The sequence below is a fragment of the Ochotona princeps genome, chromosome 16 (genome assembly GCF_030435755.1).
Source record: "Ochotona princeps isolate mOchPri1 chromosome 16, mOchPri1.hap1, whole genome shotgun sequence".
Lineage (NCBI taxonomy): Eukaryota > Metazoa > Chordata > Mammalia > Lagomorpha > Ochotonidae > Ochotona > Ochotona princeps.
In genome coordinates this window covers 23,467,729-23,481,868 of record NC_080847.1, presented here as the reverse complement: position 1 = coordinate 23,481,868, position 14,140 = coordinate 23,467,729, and the positions used below count along the sequence as shown (strand labels likewise).

The window sequence follows — 14,140 nt, the reverse complement described above, 5'->3', positions numbered from 1 at the left end:
GTCTAAAATATGTGTGGGTTCTGAGCTGGAACATCCCCTACTTTTCCTCCTCTGACAAATGTATATGGTTACTCCTATTTCACAAAGGTGAATTAACCTTTGTGAGGAGTTTATCACAGTATCTGGCATATGGCAAGTCCTCAATAAATAGTAGCCACCATATTTATATGCATGCATGTAAGTACTTCGAAAGGGTTCATGGGAAAGTGCAATTAAGAGATACATTGGTGCACAAAGATCAAGACTTACTAATTTAATGGTAAGGATGGAATGTGCTACCTTGAGTCCCTACTGCTGATGCCATATAGATAAACACCCCTATGTGTATTGTGCATGTCACAATATGTATTTTCCATGCACTTATTTATTTTTTTACTCTTAAAAAATATTTATTTATTTTTATTGGAAAATCAGATTTACAGAGTGAAGGAAAGACAGAAAGCTCTTCCATCTGCTGGTTCACTCTCCAAGTAGCAGCAATGTCTGGAGCTGAGCCAATCCAAATCCAGGAGCCATGAGCTTCTTCCAGGTTTCCCACACGGGTGCAGGGTCTCAAGGCCGTCCTCCATTGCTTTCACAGGCCACAGCAGGAGCTGGAAGAGAAGTTGAGCAGCTAGGATACAAACTAGCATCCGTATGGGATCCTGGTGTGTGCAAGGCAAGGACTTCAGCCACTAGGCCCCTGCACTGTGCCGCCCCGCCCCCCCCCACACCTTCTTCTTTTTTTTTAAGTAACCTAATTTGAGTGTGAAAATCAACTTTGCTCTGAACAACGTGGCGACAACCTGAAAGCCATGACTGATGGTGTGAAAGGTAGGAGAGCTGTGAGGAAAGGCTTTTATCCAAAGCCCTAGGGAAAGCTGATTGTCTCTATGCTTACAAAGGGCACTCCTGAACTGGACAGATAACTCACCAAGATCTTCCTTAATCTTGTTTGAGAATATTCTGATTGTCTCATAAGCAGCCCCCTGCACAAGAGTCATGGATCTTAGCACCCACTTCCTCTCCTTCCAGTAACAACATTCCTAGGTTTTTCTGCCACATTCCCATTCAGGGTTCACATGTGTTTGGGAGAAGACAACGCCAATGCCAGCTCTAAGGATGGGACTCTAAATCACCCCTGCCCACAGTATTGGAGCCTTAGCTTTTCATGCAAAGATGGGACTCTGATCCAGTTTGGGCCAGTGAGAGTCAGAACTTTAACCCAGACCAGAATGGACAAGAGTCCTCTTTTCCGCTTCACCAGAACCATGAAAGTGGAAGTTTGGAGCTGCTGGCTGCCATTTTGCCACCTTGAGAAACAGCAGAGAGATGAGGAGTAGAGAGATGGAGATCACAGGATCGGATCTTGAAGAAATTACTGAGGCCAGAAATCAAGCCATGAGGCCCTCTGCGGGGCTTTTCACGGTCACAGATCCCTATTTTTATAAGGTCTCCTTTGAGCTGAGTTTCTTCCATTGACCATAGACGCAGTTCTATGGATCTCTGCCTTGAACAACTGAGTTGTACATTAATCATTCACTCAGATGCAGACAATATTCTAGGCATCACTGGTAGCCAAGGAGGCTCATCGAGTGACCTGGAAAGGTACATGAAATAAAGAGAGTGACTCTTGGGAGATGTGACATTCTGTCATCTTGGAGACCCCACAGCATAGACCTGAAGGAATATTAGAGCTAGATTTTAACATGCTGTTAAGAAAAGTTACTGACTCTGAGATCTGAGGAAGTAATGAGCTCCCTTCCCATGGACATGCTGATGAAGAAAATGACTAACAAAATGTCATTCAGGACATTGAAGCCTCAAGTGCAATTGGGACCAAAATGCCTTCTATATTGCTGCTAACCTTGGGTTATGTTGAATCCATTTTCAGTATGAATACATTAATGTTTGGACCGAGTCTTTCTCATTTGTGACCCAGATATTCAAGCAAAGAAATTCTGTTTATGATGGTCAAGTTGCTATGGAGCTGATTACAAATAACTGACTCAATGCATAGAGCAAAGAAACAGAGAAATCACATTTAGAGCATGTATCTCGTATTCCCACTGGAAACTTCATCTACTCCTTCTTTTGTTACCTAGGACTTCCATATGAGCAGGGGCGTGGGAGGATGGAGGGTGAAGAAGGGGACAGGTCCTATAAGGTGGTCAACATGGATGCCAGAGATAGTTGCAGGCTTGGTGGGCAGGGGGCAGTGCTGAAATCTGGACATTGCCCAAGGTATATCTAAGCAGGTCCCAGGAGGACCAGCCGGGGTTCCAGTTAAGGGTTCTTCTGCTGGTTCATTCCTTCCAAACATGGAGTCCTTAATTCTGCTGCTCTTTTCTTTCTTTCCCATATTCCGAGCTCCAGAACCACCTGCTCATGTCTAAAGTGGAAACCGAGTCATTCATTCCCTCATAACCGAAACAGAAATACCCTTGTTATATTTCTATATAGGTTTCTGTGTTGGGCATTTTTTTGAAATATGAAACAATACTATTGTGTTGATGATTTCTACCTGGAATGTGATTTTGAGAATAATTTCACTTTGAAATTTCTTTTCCCAGCTGATGCTGTTTGCTTTTACATTTTGATGTTTCTAAAGTTTGTATGTGTAGGTGTATATATGTATGCTGATGTGCATATATGTGTTTGTATGTGTGTGCTCTGTTGCTATTATGAAAGTCCAGTTAAAGTTCATGGAAAAACAATCTCCAAAATATAGATGAACTGTATATGGGCATTTTATTTTAAAGAATCTGTCAGTTGTGCTGTGTCAGCAATATCTGAACTGCAGGTGTTTCATGGCATTTTTGTAGGTCTAATAGAACCATGGGGAGGAAACTCTAGTTTTACCAAATTCCCTTTAAAAACAAAAATTAGAGATTTTCCTCTTAGCTTGGCATCTTCCACCTCTCCCTCTTCTGTTAGTGATTTCCCTCTCTTCCCCGCTTTGGATAAATGTTTCTCATGCCTGGGACTCTTATGGCCCACAGCCCTCCAAAAATAAAATGTGCAGATGTTTTGTAAAGTATTTTCAAAGTGGTAAAAGCAGACACTTTTAAACATCTTGCTCCCCAGGGTATAGTATTGCTGATATTTTATTTAGGGGAAAGGATCTATCAGAAGTTTTGGCAATAAGGTTAATGCTTTGTCTGTGAAAGCAATGTGTTGGTAACTCTCACAAGAACATCTTGTGTGAGTGGACCCTGGAAATTGGGGAATTTTTCCCTATAATATAAAGTCAGTGTATCAACAATTTCACTGCAGGGATAGAAAAGCTACAATTAATATTTTTATATTTTTATCATTTCTGATTTATTTACACTGAGCATATGTTGGCTTGAAAGTAATTTTAATCAAACAATAAATAGGTAACTACATATTCCTTAAAAAAATTACAAGATTAAAATCTTTGACCCTGTCCTATCCCATGCTGAGTCTTTTTCCAGGGATAAACAGTATTATCAACTCTGTTTTGTAATCTTCTAGAACTTTCTTTCATTCATTTATACACATACATGCATGTATAAGGTTTTTTCAAAGATTCATGAGGAAATAAAATTAAAATGTGTGTTTTAGTGCAAAATAATTTGATATCCATAAGTAGTTTTTTCATAATATGCATTTTTATGAATATTTTGAAGACTTCTCATCCATATTCATTCATGACTTTCTTAAAAATCAGGAGAAGAAACAAAGGGCAAATTTGGTCGAAATGTAGTCTATAGAATTTACAAATGGACTCTGTTTGACAAGAAAGAGTTTTAAAGACTTTCCAGTCTGACTTGCTTATTTAGCAAATGCGGCACTGGGGGTCAGCAGCTCCCCCCTTCGCACACAGCCGTGGTGTGATGAGAGCCACATTTTGATATGTGAGTCTTCTGATGAGCAGGCAGATGTGTAAATACTTGTCTCCCAGGCCTGGGTATGATTTTTAATAATCGAATATGGAGCTCAAGCCAACATTTTATTCAGGCACTAAATTTAAAAGTAGAGCCAAGAGACCTTAAAAAATTTATGATTCCACAAACACAGGGAATTTTCCCCCATGATCGCTATCTCAGAACTAAAAGCGTAAAATCAGCCCTGTGTGGCTTGGATTGCCCGCCCGAGCTCCAGCTCAGGACTGCTGCGGAGGCCCCAGCAAGCTTCCCAGGCTGGAGTAGATCCTCATCCCTACTCCCAGCCTCAGCCCTGCCCCAGGCCCAAGGATGCCTCTTGAGTCATTTGGTTCAGTTATCACCCCTCTCCCTGCCATACAGCCCTGAGAGTCAGCGCTTGAGCATCCCTTGATAAAGATAGTGTTTTGACTTGAAAAAATAATTTCTGATGTGCATTACTGTTTTCTGGGAGGAAATCAGCCCGGACAATCCTCTACAAACCTAGGACAGCACATTTGGCAGCTTATGATGGGAACCTGCATGATTCAGGGTCTCACTGGTGGTAGTAGCATTGGGCCCAAACAATTGTCATGCCAATAGTATCCCCAGTCCTTCTGTCCCTTTTTCTGCTTGCCCCAAACAGGTTGGATACTGTAGTAGCTGACTGCTCACAAAACTGACCCAGTTCCCAAGCTCATCCCCAGGATTCAGACCATTGAAGCTTACATGAAGCACACTGTTCTTCCCCACATCCCTTCAAGACTTGGGAAACAGAGCATCTGCCCCCACCCCAGTAGAAAGCATCAAGACAGGACGCCAGTAGATTTCCTTCACCCTAGAAAGCATCAGTTCACTGGACAGGTGTTCTCACAGGAATTTATGCTTCTCCTCCCTTTATTCACTTCATCACTCAATGAAGACTTATGATGACTAAGTATGTGCCTGGATCAGACCCATATATGTCAGGTGGTGATCAGTGAAACAGAACACAGAGGATGAGCACAGAGATGGTGGTGGTCAGGGGCGATTTTTTTGTTATGATGATCTGTGGACGAAGACCTGATGCAGGTCAGAGAGCACACTATGTGAACATCTGATGAAAGAACAGTCTAGGCAGGTGGATTAGCAAGTGCAAAGGTCCTGAGACAAAGGAGCCAGAAGACAAAGGAGGCTACATGGCAAAAGGTTGGGCAAATAATTTTCAACCTTCCAGGTCATGGTAAAGAGTTGACTTTTCCTCCAAGTATGGAGAGTAGTCATTGGGAGGTTGTGACCAGAGGAATAAAGCAATCGGGTTTAGATTTTAACAGCATTATTCGGACTCCTAGTTCTAGAAAAACTTCTCTAGAAATGAATGGAAAGAGACCAGGCAGGGAACTCTTTCAATGATCCAACTATGACATTGAGATTTTGCTAAATGATAAAGATATGATGGGTTGGATCAGTTTGGTTGGAATCCAGTTGTGGATATGCTGAGTCTGAGTGAAGATGTTGAGTGAACAATCAGATCTACAAGTCTTACATCTAAGAAGTTTCATCTGTAGATATGTTTAAAGATGATATTCAGAGTAACAGGACAGAGAAGAAAATCATCAAAGGCACGAGTGTAACCCAAGAAAGAGACAGGAAGAAGAAAGAGGGGGAAAAGAAAAGATGTGAGAACCAAACCCAAGTGTCAACAGTTGGAGATTAAGAACCTAGAGAAGGCCTCCAGTTGAGAAAGAATTATCACAGAGATGGGGTAAAATCCAGGAAGATGTGATGTCCTTGAAGCCAAGAAAAAAGGTCCTGATGGGTGAATACAGTGATGTCAAATACTATAGTGAAACTCAGTAGGCTGGAGTCTAAGCTTTGACCATGAGATTTAAAAGCCTGCAGATCACCAGAGCCCTTGATAAGAGTTTTCCCAGTGGAGAGAAAACTGATTTAATGTGGGTTCGAAAGAGGAGGAAATGAGAAAAATGAGGAGGAAAAATGAGAATAAATGATTACACACACACACACAAACATTGAATGTTTGGGTTTTTTTATTTATTTGAAAGGTAGGGAGAATCAGACAGACAGAAACATTCTCTCTGCTAGTCCACTCCCTAAATGCCTGCAACTACTGGGCCTACACAAAAGCTGGGAGAAACTGCCAGGCAGGAGCACCACCCAGGTCTCCCTTGTGGGTGGCAGGGACCCAAATACTTGGGCAATCACTGTGGCCTCCCAGGGTGCTCATTAGCAAGAAGTAGAGTCAAGAGCAGAGCTGGGACTCAAACCCAAGCACTCTGACACCAGAGGTGACTTGATACACCCAATGCCCCACAGAGTGATTATTTTGAGGAATTTACTGTGGAATTGCAACACCTTACGTTTTGATATGGCAAAAGGCGCCCTAAGCTTGCAAGAACACCCATGCCAGTGCAAAAACCAACAGCTCACCAGACATTGCATTCCCATCTGCCTACACTGAGAATTTGCCGTGGATAATTAATTTTTTTTTATATAGAAAGGATGTTTCTATAAAAGAGAGTATCTCTGCCTTCTTTCTTTTATTAGCAGTGGAAAAGACCTCATTACACAGTTGAAATCAACCAGATAGCTGTCTAATGAGTGGCCTCTATCCAGAATATTCCTTGGTATTAGTGTTGGAGGATTTCAAACTCTGAAACTTTTACAGAAAATTGAGGAATCTTATTTTTTCCCAGATAAAAAAGAAAAGAGATATCTGAGTCTTCATAATTCATCTATAAAAAGACTTATGGTTCAAGTATAATATACAGAACTATTAAACTATTGAAAGTCTTCAAAACAGTGTGCTTCCATGGGTATCATCTTACCTGGTCTTCATAGTCACGTAAGGTGTCACAGCAGTTACTATTTCTACTTTACACACCCAGAAAGAAAACAGAGATTCAGAGAGGTCAATGCCTTGTCCAAATCTACTCAGAAAAAAAAGACATTCATCACAGTGTTTTTAAGACACAGCTCAGGTACCCACATACCACAATGCTAGACCTGGGCTTGAGTATCAGCTCAGCTTCTAAATCTAATTTCTTGCTTATGTTCAACCTTGGAGGCAGCTGCTGGTGGCTCAAGTGCTTGGGTCTCTGTCATCCATATGGGAGATCTTGATGTAGCTTCCAGCTTCCTAGCTTTCATCTGACCCAACTCTGACTGTTGTGAACATTTGGAGAGTGAGCCATAAGATGGAAGAACTCTCCATCTATCTATCTCTGTCTCTGTTTCTTTGCCTTTCAAATAAAGGGGAAAAAATTAAAGAAAATAAAATATCAGCTGTCACACAGCACTGTGGCTTCTGACTGCAAACTCCATAGGGATTCCAGTGCTTTCCATACCTGTCTCCTGTGGTATGGATGTGCATAACACAGAGAGTGAAGCAAAGAGCCAGGAATTTGCTTTCTGCAAGTGATCTGGACCCACCTGGTTGTTTCAACATGCTGGACAGGATGCCTGTTCCCAAATAAGCTCTGTGGGTTCACATTGGGTGAGAATGGAGGACCATCTCTAAGTGTCTCTGAAAAAACTTGAAGAAAAATGGAGCCATTACATGAAAAGCTTGCTTTTCCTCCTCTTTTACAAATGTTCCAGTGATGATTGTCAAGATCTCTCACCAACCATTTGGAGAATGAATCAGATCACTGGCAAACACTGTGTTTTTAATCAGAGCCTTGCTGCACCATGGACTGCACTGTGATGGAAGGATGCCCAGACATGTAAAGTCCTAACTATAATAAGTCTGCACTGGCTTTGACCTCATGTCCAAAGTGCTCAGTTTGCAATGTTATTAATGGGCAGTCATTGTGTATTGATTTATTTTAACTAACCAGCAACAGCAATTGTGGTATTGAAACCCACCACATAGGCAGAGATCCACAGCCGAAACCAAAATCCAGAAAGCAAGTCAAATTTCCACACTCGTTTGTTTGATAAGAGGGGAACTTCCAATAAGTCAGAAAATTAACAATGATGTAATGAAATTGTGGAGAGGAATTGGAATTACTCATTAGGAAATACCAGGGTAGAGTGTCACTTTACTCTCCATGCCCAAGAAAATCTCAGTCCAATTAAAGATATAAATGTGAAAATGAAAAAGAAAGAAACCAGATAACAGGAAGTTTTATTCTTTAATTTGAACTTGAACTAGGAAGCATCTGCCACCCTCCACACAGAGGGGAGCTGTGTGTGAATACATTAATGAATGTGAACTCTAAATGTGCTTGTGTTTTTATTCAAATAGAACCTTACCCCATTGTCTTCCCCACCCTCATTGCTAAGTTCCATTTCCCTCTCTTCCCCTCTATTCCTAAGACTTTCTGAGATTCAAGGAGGATGAGGAGAAAACTCCATACTCTTGTTGAGAAAGGGAAACCAGAGACCCAGAAACAGAAAACAGCTGATCCTATAAGAACAAGCAACAACAGGAAAGAGCAAGACTTGTAGGGTCTAAATCCCAGCTCTGTCATTTATGGTGTGACTTTGAGCAAGTCATCTTCCCTCTCTGAACATCACTTTCTTTATGTGTAAGTGAGGAGGGAAATCACAGCTGGCCTGCTGTCAGATCGTGGGGACTAAAGGAGCTAACCTGCATAGTGCAAGGAACAGTGTCAGTTCTGCAGTAAGCCCTTCTGGAAACATCCAGATGTTATCAACTGTGTTGATCAGCACTCCCCTATCATGGAAGACAAGCCTCAACAAACACTTATTTTCAACAGGAGCTGAATAATCGTCTACGGTTCCCTAGACATTCCTCTTAGAACTGTTGTTTTATGTGAGTCCTACAACAACACCGGGATGCAAATAGGAAGTGTAATTGTATCCATCTCAAAGATAATGAAAGTGAGATGTGTAAGGTCTTGATTTCAGCTACAGAGAAGTGGGACCAGATTCAAATACCCTGGCTTCTCCAGCACCCTTTGACACAGAGTCCTGCACTACATGAAAAACCTTCATCCTGCTTTCCACCAAATAAACAAGCACTTTGCTCTTTCATCAATAGCATCCATTTAGGCAGCTTATGGTTCACTTTCCTTATCTCATTTAACCTGTGGAACAATCCTGTGGGTTAGACATCCGTGAAGAAATCCAGGCCTGGAAAGGTTAGATAAGGATCCTAAAGTCACATCAGGGTAAGACAAAATCCCTGTTCAAACAAGGCCTGTGTGCTGGGGGATGGGACTGTGGAAGAAAGCCCAGATTCTTTGCCGTTACTCTAACCCAGGTATAGAGTTGAAAAGCACAAGTCTTGGTTCTTCTTGTCTTCAAATAGTTAATCTACACCTTAGGAATATGCACAACTCAAACAGGCAGCACTAGAATTTAGACTCAGGCTGGCTAATATGGGTTCCGTGCTGTCTTCCAATTAGTCCCAAAAAAGTAAGACTAAAATGCTAAAGGATATTAAAATGCCAAAAATAAATTAAATATAATAATACAATGTATATCAAATATAGTTATTCTAATATTTAAATACTGAAGCAAAAACACTGAAGCAGGCTATGGGGGAACCACAGATGGATCCATTCCTTTTATTAATACATGCATAGATTCCGCCCACATGTGTTGAGCACCTGGTGTGTGCCAAGGATCATTGCAGACACTCCAGAGACATAAGCCACATCCTACCAAAAAGTTTGCAAAAAGGTTGGGGAAAGGAGAGAGAGTTACACAACAAACTGAGTAGTCCGTGAAGATGAAAGTGAGAGTTCAGATCAAGCTGGTTTGGGTTCATGCTTTCAAGAGATGGATCCCAGGTCTCTGCCTTCAAATCATCCTAGATCTTTTGAAGGAGGCCAGAGGCATGAATCACCAATAGACAAGTTCAAAGGCAGAAGTAAGTAGTGCAACTAATCGTAGTAAGGCCGCCCATGAATTGCCAAGTGAGGGATTTGGATGCAACACCATTTTGGAAGGGTTGGTGGGATCTGGGGAAGCTTCATGGCAGGCATCTGAGCCTAAGCTGGTAAATCTGTGGCTTAGAGCCACACTTCACTATGATGTTCCAACCATTCTTTTCCAATGGAGGTTGAGAAAAACAGTTTTTACAAATACAGTAAAAGAAAGGAAGAAAGACTGTATCCTGCTCATACTATTGCCTCCTCCACCCACAGTCCCTCTTGCAGGAATTATCAGATTGCCTTTGGCCATTGGCCTTTTTCTGGATTGCCTGTTTCAGAAATCCCTGTGTCAGATGGAAAAAGAGGCAGGAAAAAAAAATTGTGAGGATATGTTCCTTTTGCCAGGCTTGCCCCCTCCCCAAATCACTTTTGACCCCACTGTAAGGAGACAATATTGAAAATACTCAAAAATAACCCCACTAAAAAACATGAATCAAAAAGTCACGGCTTGTGGACATGTTTTTAAAATTGCTTAGTTGCATGCAAGTCCCTTTAGTGCTCCAAGGACTTTAATAAAATTGATTTTCTGAGTATACCCTTTTAGCAGCTACTGTATAAGCTTGAAATATGAACCCTTCATTGTCCAAAGTGTTTCATTTTTGCCCTGTTACTAATGATGAAGGGAAAGTGTGGGTTTAGAATTCTGCATGGCAGACATTCTCGTAATTAAATAGCATTAATAATAAAGCTTTGCAGATTTTAAACAAACTGGCACAGAGGTGGGATGCATTATTGTATTTCATTTAGAGACCACAGCAGTTAGCCCTGAGTGAATAGCACACACAGACATAGAAGGGACTCCTTTCTTTACATCATTTATTTGCCACATCACAAAAGGCAACATTTTCATTCTACTGATTGAGAATGATGCTCAGGCATGCTTCTGAAGTAATTGCATTGCAAAACTTAAATACATACATACAAATAAAGAGGGGGGACATTAATTGCTTTTAACATCCAGGGTCTAATTGCATCCAAACGTAAGCACCCTGAGAGCCAGAGAGCTCAAACTCTACAACAATGGATCAAAAATAGAAGACTCATCACGGCTGATATTTTTAGATGCTGATGTTTTTGTTTTATAACTTTAGGAGAGATTTGCTCCCGGGCGCATTGTGACTCGGCTCTGTGAACTGGCACGGGGATGTTTTGATAGAGGTCTCCTGGGTGGGGTGACTGTGAAGCTGTTGCCAAAGGAAGATGACAGTGCTTACCCTGAAGGTGAGACCAGAGAAAGAACTGCTCCACTGTCAAGGTCGTGAGTGACAAAGGAGTGCTTATCCTTTTATGGTCGGCCTGGGAGCTTTGAAAGAGAAGGAAGGATACATTATTTTTTAAAACATAGATGGGTTCTAGAACTAGTTTTACACACTTGAAATTATTATTTCTCATCTTTGGGATTCAATGCTCTCATTTGCACATTACATCGAGGAAGGAGAGGGAGGAAATAGTGACTTAGTTAGACCAAACATCACTTGGGCAACCTGTAAAGAGGATTCAGTGGAATGTTCTGAATAGAAATTTCCAGGGAAAGGACTTAAGAGTCCTTTGGGCTTTGGTAAACCATTTCGTGAACACTCACACAGGGCATCTCAAGGCCAGCCATACTCTGAAGCAGAGCACTGTGGGAGAAAGCAGGTGCTGCCTGGCTAGGGTAACTTGAGCAAATCCCCAGACCCAACATAAGAAATCTCTGTCAACCACAGCCCTGCCCAAGTTCCCCATTAAGGGACAGTTTCCCCTTCCGTGGAGTCAGAATGAGCCAGGCTTGTCATCAGGGGGCTGAAAAAAATGTTAACAGGTGCTGAAGGTAGAGTAAGGTGAGGACAGGGGATAAAGCCTGAGGGACAGCCAGAAGGCCACGGCTGATCTCATTTCTGCGCCCTCAGTTCCTAAGTGAGGGCCCTATCGCCTTGGGGTCTGAACCGCCCCAGGGAGAGGAAAGTGGTTGATAGGAGCAGATGCTGAGGGCCCCAGGGCTGTTCTTGCAGGGGACTGAGGACTGACTGGCTGTGGCTTCTGCTTGGGAAATCTGGCCTGTTTTGCTTGAAAGGAAGGGCCTGGGCAAAGCACCCTGAGGTTCAGGAACTTGGCCTTACAAGACTGGGGAGGTCGTGCTGGTGCTGGCCCCGCTGGCCACCGGGATGCCATAGCTTTTGAAACCTTAATTACTACTTCGTTGATTTGATCTCCTCTCCCTGGTCTTTCAAATACCACAACTGATCCCACTCGCTCAAAGCTGTATTGAGAGAAGACGCATATTAATTGGGGAAAACTTTCAGCTCGGGGGAGTACAGCTGGGTATAACCTTTCCAGATGGATGCCAGAAACTGCAGAAAAACAGCAACTGAGATGAGGAGCACTCGGGAACCCCAGGAAGCAAGCTTTGCTCCAGCCACCCTGTGGCCAGAGGTAAAAGTAACATTTATTCTCTGTAGACAGAAGATATGGGTAGCACACACAGTTCTACAATCAGAGAGAATGGTAGTGCAAACAAATGAGTGAGGATCATCAAAATCACCTTGGATCTTCCAAAACTCCTCTTCGGGCTCACCTCATCCCTCCTTACAAACCCTCCTGGAGTCTGTAACCACCAAACTCACTGTACTAACCATTTCTAAGTGCACAGATGCACAATCACACATTCATGTGGCTGTGTAGTTACCACCACTCTCTCCATCCACAGAACTCTCATCAAATAGAAACACGGGATCTATTCATCTTTAATTTCCATTTCCTCACATTCATCGAGCAATCATCATGTCTGTCTTCATGAGTCTGACTACTCTAGGGATTTCATATATCTCAAATAAGTGGAATCACACTCTCTATGGCCTTTCGTAACTGCCTTATTTCACTAAGCACCGTATCCACAAGGTCCCTCCTTTGGAGCAGGATCTATTAGCATTTATTTCCATCTTAAGACGTAGAACCATTTCATCATATGTATTCCACATTCTGATTTCAGCATTTGCTGATTGACCCTTAGGTTGTGTCCATTGTGGTTGTGTCCATTGTGGTTGACCCTTAGGTTGTGTCCATGTTTATCTGTATGTACAACAGCCTCTTTGAGTCCTGTTTCCAATTCTTTGGGGTATAAACTCAGAAGTGGAATTGTTGGATCACATGATAATTTAATTTTTAATTTTAAAGGAAATACTATCCTGTTTTCCCATTATACATTCTCATCAACAGTGCTTATGTCCTCCAATTCCTCAACATTTTTGCCAACACATGTTACTTGCCGTTGTTGACATAGAATCTTGGGTGGTTTTGATTTGCATTTCTCTAACGCTTGGAACTGTTGAGCATCTTTTCACATATCTATTGGCCATTGACAGATCTTTCTGAAAACCATCTATTCAGGCTCCTTGGCCATGTTCAAATCAGGTTGCGACTTGTTATTGAATTGCAGGACGTCTTCATGTGAGAGGGCTCTTCAAAACGTTCTTGGAAATGCATGTTATTTAAAAAGCTTTGTGTGAATATCATAATCATTGTACCAAAACAAACTCATACTTTCATTTTGTATGAACTTCTGAAGTCCTTTCACACACTTTGGATATGAATTCCTTAACACATATGTGATTTGTAAGTATTTTCCTCCATTCCATGGGTTGCCTCTTCACTGTGTTGATTGCATCCCTTGATGTTCAGAAGTTTAAAATGATCATCAATTTCCATTTACTTATTTTTTCTTTTGTTTCTTACAAGATGCCATTGACTAAGAATTTGATGCACTCCAGTTTGGTAGCCTTGAAACTGGTCCCTGTTTTAAACTTCAAAAAAAAAAAAAAAGTAGCAACTCTCCCTACTTTTATTTCCTCAAACAAAAATTCAGCAGGAAACCTGTTTGTAAAAGACAGAGGAACTGCTCGTGGATGGACGGTTCCTTTGCTCCAGTTCCCAGTAATCTGCCAACATCCCCGAAGCAACTCCAAAGGAACTTGCACACTTTTCAAAGTTGCAGTTTTGATCACCAAATTCCCCACATTTTCAAGCACAGACACGAGTTCAAGGGAAGGAAGTTGGGTGACCCTCTGTTGCCTGCTGCTGCTTCTTCTGTTCGCAGGCAGCTGAGGGCATCTGGGGAGTTATCCAGAGCACATTATCAGCCAGAGTTCATGTGACAGCCCCTTTGATTCATGGCTGGTCAAGATAGTCGTTTGGCATATGGATCAGCAAAGAAGAGATTCCTGAGTGCTATGGAATGAAGGCGTGCCCCACCCAATATCACATGATGAAATCCCAACCCTGCAGCGTGATGGTATTCAGAGCTGGGGACTTTGAGAGAGATCAGGAGGTGCTGAGAGTGGAGCTTCATGAGTGGGCTCCAAGTCCTTGCAAGCAAAGAGAAGAGCAAGTTCA

The 14,140-nt window shown here is 42.0% G+C and overlaps 1 long non-coding RNA gene across 1 annotated transcript in view; it reads right to left on the bottom strand.

The window, feature by feature from the left end:
* Positions 1–416: 416 nt before the first annotated feature.
* The window catches only part of LOC131482279 (uncharacterized), a 34,133-nt gene continuing 20,409 nt past the window's right edge, over positions 417–14,140 (bottom strand). Inside the window, exons 2-3 of the long non-coding RNA XR_009246847.1 lie at positions 10,987–11,075; positions 417–593 (exon numbers count right to left, since the gene is read on the bottom strand). This is a non-coding gene — a long non-coding RNA (uncharacterized LOC131482279). The remainder of the gene's footprint in view (positions 594–10,986; positions 11,076–14,140) is intronic.